The 12,247-nt window shown below is 40.3% G+C and overlaps 1 long non-coding RNA gene across 1 annotated transcript in view; it reads right to left on the reverse strand.

Annotated features, from left to right (window-relative positions):
• The window catches only part of LOC107521939, a 75,090-nt gene that overhangs the window by 9,233 nt on the left and 53,610 nt on the right, over positions 1 to 12,247 (reverse strand). The window contains exon 2 of the long non-coding RNA XR_001599691.2: positions 3,228 to 3,420. This is a non-coding gene — a long non-coding RNA (uncharacterized LOC107521939). The remainder of the gene's footprint in view (positions 1 to 3,227; positions 3,421 to 12,247) is intronic.

Consider the following 12,247-nt stretch of genomic DNA (forward strand, 5'->3'; position numbering starts at 1 on the left):
GCCCAGTCAGCAAAACCAGGATAGAAATAAACTAGATTCCTAAGGGATTCAGGGGGCTTCAGAGTGAGCTGGAGGCACGTGGGAAACCAGTCCTCAGATAAACAGGAGCAGCATGTTCTGTGGATTAGTCAGGCATCCTGGCTTTCCAGTGGGGGCTCATCTTCCAGAGGGCTTCCTGCCTCTCCCACATGTCCAGCCTCCTAGTGGACCGGGGTCCTCTGTTTCTCCTCATCTCCAAAACAAAAGCCCAAATTGCTGGGCCATCTACTTCAAGGAATTTACCCCAAAGAAGCGATCGTGATATAGGGAAGTCACGATGTAGGCAATGACCTTCCTATAAGAACGGTCATCAGTCATCGCATGCTGTTGATAAGAGTGAGAAGCCAGAGAAACAAAATCCAGCGTCTAAGAATAGGGGCCTAATGTCACCAAGATGTATTTCAATGCTCCAGGCACTACCTCAGAGCAGGTGAGAAGTCATGTTCGAGAGTCAGCAGGTCTGGACTTTAGTGATAGCTGAAGTAAGTTATCTAGCCTCTCGAAGTCTCAGTTTTCTCAGCTGTAAAATGGGAATGATAATGTGAAACTGAATAAATGAAACCTCATTTAAAATAAAGTCGGGAGGCCAGAAAGAGGAGCTTTCGCACACTACCACTCTATGTCAATTAATACCTCAACTGGAAGGAGCATTAGCTACAGACCTCAGCAGGAAGAGATGATCTTGCATTCTCAAGAAGCGTCTCTACTACCCCAGCAGGAGGAAGGAAGATTTCTCCTTGTCCAGCAACCAGCCCAGCCGATGGGAACTATTGCAACTCCACCATCACCACCCCGAGCTCTCGATTTCCTCCAATGAACTTCCAACTTCCCCCTTTTTCTCTACAAAGTAACGTTCCTCTCCTTCCTTTGCTGGACTCGCCTATAGTTTTTCACTATAGCATGCTTGTCTCAAATTGTGATTCTCTGCCATTCCCGAATAAACCCATTTTTTTTTTTTTGCTGGTAAAAATAACTGGCTGTTTTATTTTTAAAGTCAACAATAATAATACCAAATTCATGTTTCTTGTTCTGAGGATTAAATGAGGACATGGATGGAAAACATTTAGCACTATGCCTGACCACATGGTAAGCCCTTGGTTTTTTTTGTGTCCCCGTTCAGATACAGAAAAATATTGTAGATGAATATTAATGACATGGAAATATACATATATATATATGTAAAAGTGAAAAATGCCAATTACGACTCAGCATGATCCATTATGTTAGCATATAGGTAGGTATTCACATTTAAAGTGGTACGGAATTGACAGACATACAATATGTCTATCAATAGATATGCCTATTAAAATATGTCTATCAAACGGACTAGAAGAAAGGGAAACGGCTGGCCGCTGTTGAACCCTTTCTCGTTTCTCAGGCTCAGGTCCGTCATCTGTGCTTGAGAGCGCCAGGACAAATCAGAGCCGGCCCAATCTTTGATAACCGCCGTAGAGATAAAACAAAAGTGCTGCTGACCGAGTGCCGGCTTCCTAGGAGCCAGGCACCTTCTGGGTGCACTACTAGCTAATTTCTTCTTCACAACCACATATGAGGTGGGTACTATCTGTTTTTCCATTTTATAGATGAGGAAACTGAGGCACAAAGGGACTGAGTCGTAATTGGACCAAGGGCTCACAGCCGGAAAGAGAAAACCCAGCTCTTAATCACTATGCTATAGCGCCTCAGGCATATATAGCGCCTTTGTTTTACAAAGAAGGGAACTAAGGCCCAGAGAAGCAGGGCATCTGGCCCAAGGCTGCACAGCAAAGCAGTGCCGGAGCAGCACTGGGACTCCGGCATCTGAAGGCCCAGGCATTGAGGCTCCACAGTGCCCCCTTCAGGTAGCCTGAGGCTGTGCTGGCCGCTCGATTCTTTGGGGCTCTAGGAAGGGACCCAGGCACCAAGCTTTTGCACTCCTGGGAAGTGCAGGTCCTTAAAGAGCAAAGGAGGGAGCCCATGAAACACCTGCCCCTTTGCCCTGGAGCACCGCGACCGCTCTAAATCCTGTGTAATTTAAGGCAAATGTAATCCATATGGCTCTGATTCATTTACACTTAAATCTTCAAAATATTGTGTTTTAAGAGCTGTTACTTACAAAGCCTTCAGAACCTGTTAAAGAGTCAGCTCCCCCATCCCTCCTCCCCACCCTGTCCCCAGTCCAGCCTCTCGCCCCTTCCCCCATAGGACTGGGGCTCACACTAGCATCTGGCCAGGCCTAAAAGAAACTCACAGACTCTGACTTGGAAACTGGTATGTAGGCACAAGGAGACAGTTATCAGGATGTTCAGAGCAGAATTGTTTGTAATCCCCAAAAGTTGGAAAATATGTAAATGTCCACAAATGGGAGAATAGATGAATAAATTGTTACAGGTTCATATAATGTAATATCATGTATCAAAATGATGAATCTCACAAACATATTGTTCAGGGAATAAACAAAATAAGTTGAAGATGAATTCATAATATGATACTAACTATACAAAATGTAAAACACTGAAACCATATATATGTGTGCATGTGTGTGTCTATACAAACTATCCTGGTAATGTTTATTTTTTAAGCTGGTAATGGCTGCATAGATGTTTGTTACATCATGTGTAGATTTTCATATAATTTGGAAAAACTACACAATAAAAATTTCAAAAACCCTAGACTTAGCATCAGCAAAGAAAATTATGTATTAATAAGTTCAATGTCTTCATTTCATAGAAGGGGAGAAGGAAATAATTTAATATCTGTTAACTACATAACACTTACTGAATACTTCCTAGCCAGGCATATCATCATTTCATTTAGGTTCCACAACACTACAATATGCTGTTGCTATTTTCATTTTATAGACGAGGCAACTGAGGCTCAGAAACTTCCTCAAGGTCATGTGGCTTGTAAACCACAAGGTTGTAATACAGACTGTGGCGTCTGCCTCCCAAGCTCACACACCAGATTGTATGCTGTTGAGGGAGGCATTGTTATTTGATCTTTCCTCACAATTCTTTGAGTTATGTTTCATTATTACCAATTACATAGATGAGGAAACTGAGGCCCTGAGTGTCAAGTGATTGGCTAACAGTCGTTCAGGGATTTAAAACATAGAAACCAGACCAGCGAGCCTCCTGTCTAGTGCTCTCTCCATACCAGGCCTTGTCTAGAAGATAGAGGAGTGGGAGAATGTGGTCATGTGTACTTACCTTCCACTCTTTTGAAGCTTTATGCATTTTGGCTACTTCCAAGGGAATGCACCTCCCAAAGTTGCCTTGGCTTGGTTTGGGACACATTGCCTTATGGACTGGGAGAACTCTGTGAGCCTTGGGTCTTGTAGCCAGAGGAGTCATCCTCCACTTTCATTCATGACCTGCATCCAGTCTCTATCAGTCAGGGTCCCTGCAAGAGACAGGTAGCACATTTAAGCTGGGTAATTTGAGGAGAATTTAATAAAGGGTCTATCTACAAATTTATGGGGCTGGGCTTAGGAAAAGCAACCATAGTGCAGTACTCTGGGGCTGGCAGGAGCAGGGAACAGTTGTCAGTGGGAGGGAGCCATTAGGCAGCCCTGAGGAGCAGGTTTTCTGGGGTGGGCTTCCTGATGAGAGCTGGGGGCTGTCCATAGAGGGCTCGGCCAAACCCGCAGGGAGGGAGCTGAGGAAACACGCCCTGGTCTCATGCTCTGCCTTCCCTCAGATCCCTTTTTGCTGGAACTCCTTTAGGCCAAACCCAAGAGGGTAAAATAAACTCTCTATGCAATTCATACAGGTCAGCCTTCCAGGGCACAGAGCAGGGTGAAGCGAGGTGGACAGTGAATCCAGGGGGCACAGAGAGAAGACACCCCACACATTCCACAGTAAACACTGGCTTTCCTTCAGACACAGATTCCAGCCACTTCTTACCACCCCCACGTTAGCCCCTAGTCCAAGCCACCATCACCCCTCAGCTGGATTGCTGCAATAGACCCCTAGCTGATCTACCAGCTTCTACAGTCCATTCTTAACAGCCGAAGTGATTCTTGTAAATTGTAACTCAGACCACATCACTCATCTGCTCAAAATCTTAAAACTAAGAGTGAAAATCAAAGTCCTTACAAAACTCCATACTGCCCTGCAAGCTCTGTCCTTCCCCCATCACCCTTGACCTCTTCTCCCTATCTTCCTCTGGTCCTTACTCTGCTCCAGGCCTGCTGATTTCTTTGTTTTTCTCAAATATGCAGGGAAAGTTTCTGCTTTAGGGCCTCTGCTGATCCCTCTGCCTGGAATGTCCCTCCCCCTCCCTCCTTCACCCAAGTCAAGTCTTGACTCAAGTGTCCCCTGCTCAGTGAGACCTACTCTGACCCTCCTTTGTAAAACTGCAAACTGTCTCCCACATCTCTCACCCACTACCCCTAATCCTCATCATTCTGCTTGCTTTATTTTCTCTTTATCACTTGATATCTTTTAACATGCCATTTAATTTACTTTTTTGTTATATTTGTCTGTTTCTCCCCAGTAAATGCAAACTCTAAGAGCATAAGGCTGTTTTATTCACAAGTATATCTCTAAAACCTGGAAAATAGTGGGTATGTAATATATAATTATTGAAAGTTGTTGAATGAATGAAATGGAGTTGAGGAAAGATCAGACTTGGGAATTTCCACTTAGGAAAGGATAGAGTTTGGGTAGAGCTGGTGCGATTAGTAGGCCCTGTATGAGGGGAAGGGAAACACGGAATCATTCATCATCTAATACATACCTGTTAAAAGTCATGTTTTACCAATGGGTATCAAAGCCTTGATAAATAGGCACATTTTATGTGCCCTTTGACCTAGCAACTCCATTTCTGAGAATTTATACTAAGGAAACTTATTTTCTGGTAAAAACTTAGCAACAATGAATTTCTTCCCAATGTTGTCTATAATAGTGAAAAAACTGGAACCAAAGTAGGTGTCTGACAATTGTGGAATGCTTAACTCAATACTTAACTATGGTACAGCCATAAGATGGAACGGAATTCTATGCAAACATTAAATGTATTGATTTGAAAATGTTTATGATAATTGCTTTGTGATAAAAGTACATTATAAAATGGCATTACAGTATAATCTTGTTTTTTTATTAAAATATATATGTATCTTTAAAATTTGGAAATGTGTAACCCAAAATATTAATAGCACTTACCTGCAAATGGGCACTATATAGGTATTTTATTTATTTTTGTTTTTATTTCGTAAATTTGATTCAAGGAACTTGGATTATTTATTTTTAAAAACTAAGTTTATAGTTAAAAAAAAAAGTTAATTACAAGTTCTTGGACAAAAACCTGACCTTTCTGAGCTGCAGTTTCCTCATTCTTGAAATAGAGATAAAAATAACTTCGAGTCCTTTTTATTTCACAAGAGTTGCTCTTAGGTATGTACTGGGGGAATTAGCCATGCAATAAGAGGAGAAAAACAATTAAGAGATGTAAGGATTGAGAAGGAAAAGAAAAAACTGTCACTATTTGCAGTGGCTATGTTTATTGACTTAAAAAAATCAAGTTTGACCTACAAAAATTAATATTATCTCTTTATGCCAGCAATAACCAACTAGAAAATATAATTTAAAAAAGCAATTCCACTCATAAGTGATAACAAAAATAACAAAAACTGCAAAGTCTATGTGAAGTAATGAAGGACAAAGCCAAGATGCCCCACCATTTCTATTCAACATTAAAGTGGTTATTTTAGCCATTGCAATAAGAAAAGAAAAATTAATGAGGCATGAAGCTTGGAAAAAACTAAAATGATCTTTTTTCACAGATGATATGATTGTGTGGGGATAAACTTATGAAATCTATAATAGAAACTATTAAACTCAGAACACAAGGTCGATTTTAAAAATCCATTTTATCTCTACAGTAACACAAACAATTAAAAAAATTAAATAAAGATATCATTTATAACTCCAAAAACTTAAAATTCTGAGAAATACATTTATCGAAAGATGTGTAAGACCTCTACACTAAAACCTACAAAACATTGATAAAAGAAATTAAAAAGACCTAAACAAATGGAGAGCTCTAATATGTTCATAGATTGGAAGATTTAATGTTGTTAAGATAATCTTTCTAAATTTATATATAGATTTGACATAATCTCAATCAAAATTACAGCAGGATTTTTTGAAGCACAAGTTAATTCTAAAATTTATATGGAAATGTAAATGACTTCAGATAGTTACATCAATTTTGAAAAAAAAAAACAGAAAAAAGTTGGAGGATTTATTTTACCAGATTTTAAGACTTACTGTAAAGCCACAATAATCAAGACAATGTGCTAGTGGCCTAAGAATAGATATACAGATGAATGAAACAGAATAGTGTCCAGAAACAGACCCACGCATATATATGGCCAATTAATTTTCAACAAAAGTTCCAAGACAATTCAATGGGGAAAGAAAAGTTTTTTCAACATGTTGTGCTAGAACAACAAGAGATTGGTATGGGGAAAAAAAGAATCTCAACCCCTACTTCATACTATACCCGCCCCCCAAATCCCAAATGAATCAAAGATCTAAATGCAAAAGCTAAAACTAAAACCATAAAGCCACTAGAAGCAAAGAGAATGATAATTTTCAACTTTGGAATAAACAAATATGTCTTGGAGAGATCTCAACAGACACAATCTATAAAAGATAAAAATTAACAGATATTCAAGAGAATGAAAAGACAAGCCACAGACTGGGAGAAAGTATTTGCAAATGATATATCTGATAAAGAACTGTTATCCAAAAAATTCAAAGAACTCTTAAAACTTACCAGTAAGAAAGTAAACACCCAACTAAAAAATGAGCCAAAAACCTAAATAGACACCTCGCCAAAGAAGATATATAGATGGCAAATAAGCATATGAAAAAATGTTCAACATTATATGTCATTAGGGAATTGCAAATTAAAACAAAGGTGAGCTACTAGTGCACACCTATTAGAATGGCCAAATCCAAAATACTGGTGACAGATGCAGACAAAGGTGTGAAGCAAATGGAGCTCTCATTCCTTACTGGTGGGAATGCAAAATGGTACGGCCACTTTGGAAGACAGTTTGGTAGTTTCTTATAAAACTAAATGTGATTGTACCATATGAACCAGCAATTATGCTCCTTGGTATTTATTCGATTAGTTACAAATGTATGTCTACACAAAAAACTGCACACAGATGTTTAGAGCAGCTTTATCCATAATTGCCAAAAACTTAGTACCAACCAAGATGTCCTTCGATAGGTGAATAGATAAACAATAGTATATCCAGACAATGGAATTACTCAGTGCTGAAAAGAAATGAGCTATTGAACCGTGAAAACACACGGAAGAAACTTAAATGCATATTACTAAGTGAAAGAAGCCAATCTGAGCAGGCTACATACTTATGATTCCAACTATATGACATTCTGGAAAAGGCAAAATTGCAGAGACAGTAAAAACATCGGTGGTTGTCAGGGATTGTGGGGAGAGAATGATGAATAGGCAGAGTAGAGAGGATTTTTCAGGGCAGTGAAACTATTCTGTGTGATACTGTAGTGCTGGATACATATCATTCTACATTTGACTGAACCCATAGAATGTACAACACTAAGAGTAAACCCTAATATAACCTATAGACTTTGGCTGAAATGATGTGTCAGTGTGGGTTCATCCATAGCAACAAATGTACCATGCTGTCAGGAGATGTGATATAGAGAAGCTAGGCATGTGTAGGGGCAGGGAGTATTTGGGGACTCTACATTTCATTCAAGTTTTCTGAGAACCTAAAACTCCTGTTAAAAAATAGTCTATTAAAATTGATAAATTAGACTTCATCAGAAATATAAAGTTCTGCTCATCAAAAGACATCATTAGTAAATGGAAAGACGAGCCACAGATGGGAGAAAATAATTGCGAAATATATATCTGGACTTACATCCAGAATATATAAAGAAGTACAACTCATCGATAAAAGAGACAACCCAATCTGAAACCAAAAGGACAAAAGACTTGAACAGACACTCTACAAAAGAGATATAAAAATGGCCAATAATCACAGGAAAAAGTGTTCAACATCATTAGACATAAGGGAAAAGCAAATCAAATATAAGATAACCACATACCAGAATGGCTAACATTAAAAACACAGACGATGTTAAGTATATGTGTATGGTGAGGTGGTGCAGCAACTAGAACTCCCTGACATTTCTAATTGGAGTGGAAAATGGTAAAACTGCTTTGGAGAACTCTGTAACAGTATATTTTGAAGGCAAAATACAACTACCCTATGACCCGGCAATTCCATTTCTAGAAGTGAAATGAACACACACATACAGAGATGCACCTGCACACACACACACACACAACTTGTATGTGAATGTTTACAGCAGCTTTATTCATGACAGCCGAAAGCTAGAAACAGCCCTAATGTTCATAAAAAAGGTGAATGGATAAATAATGTCTTACAGTGGTATACTATTCGGCAATAAGAAATAACAAATTAGTGATGCATACATACAATGGCATAAATGAATCTAAAAAAACGCATTGTGTGAAAGAAGGCAGCCATAAAAATATATGTGTAATTCCATTTATATGAAGTTCTAGAGGAGGAGAAACTAACCTATGGTGATGAACATTACAGCAATATTCGCCTTTTGTGGGGGTTGAGTGGAAAGTGGCCAGAGGGAACTTTCTGGAGTGCTGAAATGTTTCATATCCTTATTGTGGTAGCGTTACATGAGTGTACACACTTATCCAAACTCATGTAACTATACACGTAAACTCAGCACATTTTTTGAGTGTACGTGATAACTTGATACAAATTATGTAAAGCCAAGAAGCACTCCACGTAAAGAAAAGGGATGTGAATATATAAAAACTAAGGATTTTAAAATGGAGACTAACAATAAAGGGATGACAGATGGAAGGAAGATAATCTGCGTTGTCAAAAACTAACAAGAATAAAAAGAGACTCTTGACAATTGAGAAGAAAATTGGCCAGGGATGTGAGTTAGCAGTTTACAGTTCTTAGTCAAATTAAGTATGTGCATATACATTATTTGACCATTCCATTCCTAGCTATAGATCCTAATTATACTACGCACAGGTCCATAAAGGACATGATCCATTATATTGAATGTAGTCTTGTTTGTGGGGCAGTCTGGAACCCATCGACTGAATAGTGACCTCTGCAGCTGAGTTCACACACACACATTTATTGAGGACATACTACATTCTAGTTATTGTTGTATATTACATAATTAACTCATTGCCATCATTCTCCATTTTATAGATGGGAAACCAAGGCACAGAGAGGTCAGGGAAGATTCTGAGTGTCACATAGCTTGTACTTGCAGAACCAAGATTCCAGCAGAGCAAGCCTGAAGTCCACACCATCAGTTGCTCACTATGCCTCTCTGAGCCTCCTCTGTATGACTGCAGAGGAGGGAATTCAGAACTTGGAGGCCGAAGGCCCAGGGCTGCCAACCAAGTAGCATGAAAGCCCCTGTGAAAAAGGTTAACCCAGAGCAAGCAGGGTCTGTGCCTTCAGCCAAATAAACATCCCGCCAGCATTTCCTCGAATTCGGCGGTTGCACAGAGGGAGCCAGGTGGGAGCCCATGTGGTTTTGATAGAACGTCCATTCAAGCGGAGCTTTAAATATTATAGTGGCACTGTTTGCGCAGTTAAATTTAAGGATCTGTCAGTTTATGATGAATTTTTATTTTTAAGGGTTTCAAGTAAGCTGTAAACATTCACTCCAGACTGAAATTCCCCCCATTTAACACCTGGGAGGGGTAGGGCGAGGGGTAGGGGAGCTGAGAAGTGAGCATCGAGGGGTGAGAAGAGGCTAGGTACCAGCTTGTGGCGGTGGGGGGGGGCATATTTCCACCAAGATCCCCAGGGAGGGGTGTGAGGGGCCAGGCGCCCCATAATGAGAGAAGCTGACTGATTCCTCAAAGGAAGTGGAACCAGTCTCTTCGCAACCCAATTTGCTTTCTCCTTTCCCCCTCCCAGCAAAGCAGGACTGTAATGGGCATTTAAGAATAACAATCCTTTGCGATCTATTGCTGCAGGAAAGAAATCAGGGGATGGAATGCATGGTATGGACATAATTTTTTTAATACATGCACATATGTGAAAAGGGGTTGACATTTTACAGATTTTTTTTTTTTTTTGCATTTTGGCGGTATTTTTTAAACTAGTTGAACAGTAAACACTCATGGCTTTTGTAATCATAAAGAAGTTATTGCTAAAAAACAAAACAAACTACAATGAACAACACGCCACCAGTGACCGCCAACCTTTCTGTGCCTTCACCCTGTGCCAGGTCCCTGGGTCCCCCCTCTTCTTGTACTGTCCTGTTTGATCTTCACCACACCCTCTATGGTGGTTACTGTTTTTGCATTCCCATTTCATAATTGAGGAAACCGAAGTTTAGCGAGACAAAGTAACCAGCCCAGGGATACTCCGCTAGGAAGCAGAATTGCTGCTTCATCGGGAAAACTTACTGAAGCTTTTTTAAATGGCAACTGAGCCTCCACCATGAAGTTGCATCTCAGGAGATGCGACGCCCAACTTGTATCCTTTGGACTCTTGCCGATAGGAGTCCCGACAAGCTGTCCCAACAGCTTACGGCCCACTGTGGAGCCCTCTCTCCACCGGTTACTGTGTGTACCCTGCTTGCTTCTCCCACTGTTCCATTTGCCCAGAACCTATCTGGCCTCTTATTCTCTCGGAGAAAGAGGAAAGTAGGATGGATAGCACAAGAAAGAGTTGCTTCATGTGAATCCTCTGACAGTGGGGACCAAAGTTTCACACCAAATCGTGTGCGTCTGTGGGGGGAAGTCTGTGATCGGGACTTAAGCTTGGAAAACAAAACATTGCGGAAACACATTGAAGTGAATTTTTAGTAATTGTGACTATGCGCTAATTCTTAGAATGAATGAAGAAAAGTGCTACTTGTTTTAGGAGTGGTGGCACATTTTTTTCTAATGAAATCATAGGATACAATATCTTTCACTTTCCTCTCATTTCAGCATGATTTGTGAAAAAAAATCATTATTGCAAAAATATTCTAGGATTTTATCAATCTCTAAGCTGTTCTCTCTTGAAAGCCCCATTGGCATTTATTTCCTCTTTTACAACGTTAACTGACTTAACTTTGCTGTGTGCCAGTTTGTCCAAAACATTGTAAGGATTTGAGCAGTTCATGAGCAACATTTCATTGAATTTGTGAAATCCATATATATGTTTTTTTTACAATTTTTGCAATTTCACTCCGTGATTAATGTGTACTATTATTGCTGTGTTTTCATAATGAACAGGGAGAAACTGAGTTGGTACAACGGGTGAAGGTAGAAGCTTGTATTAAAGAAGCACGTTGGGTGGGAGGAAAGACTAATTTTTCAAATTATCTGTTCCATTAGTAAACTGTTTCATGTTTCAATGCCTTTTGCATCCCCTTCCAAACTTGAAACCCTAGGGACTTTGGATAATAAATATTCAAGCAACAGGAGACTTCCCATCAACTTATTAAACACGTAGCATCGTTTTAAGTATGAAGTATACACTTGTCAAGTATATACAGAAGAAATCACACCCATATTTGTTGAACGTGCGTCCACAATGGCAGTGGCAGTAAGTGATCGTTTCTCTTTCCAGGCCACATTACACCAGTTCTGAGGGCTGAGTTCACGCCTGTTGCCAATGGAGATGAATCACCTCGGTGTGTCCCAGAAGATGGAACCTGAAACCAGTCCAGATGCTTCTGAGATGACAGAGAGGATCAGAGTCATAGCCAAGGGACCGGGCTGCCCCATGGCATGGCTGCCTGTGGCACCCCGCTGTCTGTTCTCCTGCCTCTGCTCTCCACGCTGGCAGAGACAAGGATGCGTCTGGGAGGATGACAGGGACTAATGTCAACAGCTGTCATTTACAGAGCACCTCCAGTGTGCCAGGCACTCTGCCAATGTCATTTCTAATCTTCGCAGCAACCCTGTGAGATAGATATGATAGTTGTCTCATTTAGGATTTTCTGACTGAAAATGACAGAAAACCAATCGGGACTAATATAGGCCAAACAAGGGACTCTATCAGCTGCTGCTGCTGCGTAACAAACTGCCCCCACGTGCAGTGTGGAAAACAATAAGCACTTCCATTGCTCATGGGTCTGCAGGTCAGCTGGGCGGATCTTCTGGTCTCACTGGGCTCTGCCTGATCTTGGCTGATGCTCTCATGCAT

This window comes from Rousettus aegyptiacus, unplaced genomic scaffold (genome assembly GCF_014176215.1).
Source record: "Rousettus aegyptiacus isolate mRouAeg1 unplaced genomic scaffold, mRouAeg1.p scaffold_m13_p_7, whole genome shotgun sequence".
Taxonomy (NCBI): domain Eukaryota; kingdom Metazoa; phylum Chordata; class Mammalia; order Chiroptera; family Pteropodidae; genus Rousettus; species Rousettus aegyptiacus.